We start from the raw sequence: 853 nt of genomic DNA on the forward strand, positions 1-853 counted from the left end.
TAAAAATATGTCTATTTGAGATATTATTTTTCCCCACAGTTTTAAGCTTGGGTTTATGGTGGGGAGTATCCTATGAAAGAGAGGTAAAGAATGTGTTACTATCTTCCTGTCTTTTTTCTTATCTTTCTATCTATGTCATAGATCTATAATCTTAACCAGATGTTAAAATTATCAGAGACCTCCCCTTTCTATGAATAAATTTTTTACAAATTTTTCTTCATAATATTTTCTAATTTACATAAAGCTTTAATAAACTTCATTATCTGTTTAATATTTTTTTCAATTGCAGAATGGGGAGGGGGGTTGAATCTTTAAATGTTCAGAGCAAGTTGTTTACAATTATGATTATACTTCACAGGATTATTTCTGAAGTATGATTGACAAGTTTCCTGTCTGAAACTTGAAACCTTACTCAGCCATGATGATGAGACACATGGCCTGTTCAGATGGTGATTAAGTTACTTTTTTAATCTGAGCATAGACAGGATTTTTATGGTTGGGGGGGTACCCTGTACACTGACCCTGTTTACGCCCCTGACCTGAGAGAGCTTATAAACAATATTTTAGGCACATATTTAGTCCTATTTTTAGTTGCCTAATTAGGCGGGCAATCCTATTTATAGTTGCCTAATTAGGCAGGCAATCCTATTTTTAGTTGCCTTATTAGGTGGGTAATCCTATTTTTAGTTGCCTGATTAGGTGGGCAATCCTATTTTTAGTTGCCTAGAATAGGCAAGGTTGGTCACATTGCCAGCTGCCTTCCATGGTAGCTGTAAATGCCACAGCTGGGCACATGGACACACACATACGGACAATATGGCGAGACCCCCCGTTGGGATGTTGACCTCACACC

At 36.8% G+C, this 853-nt stretch overlaps 1 pseudogene; it reads left to right on the forward strand.

Moving 5' to 3' along the window:
• Positions 1-341: 341 nt before the first annotated feature.
• LOC111701004 (uncharacterized) lies at positions 342-497 on the forward strand (annotated as a pseudogene).
• The last annotated feature ends 356 nt before the right edge of the window (positions 498-853 follow it).

The sequence above is a fragment of the Eurytemora carolleeae genome, unplaced genomic scaffold (genome assembly GCF_000591075.1).
Source record: "Eurytemora carolleeae unplaced genomic scaffold, Eaff_2.0 scaffold441, whole genome shotgun sequence".
Lineage (NCBI taxonomy): Eukaryota > Metazoa > Arthropoda > Copepoda > Calanoida > Temoridae > Eurytemora > Eurytemora carolleeae.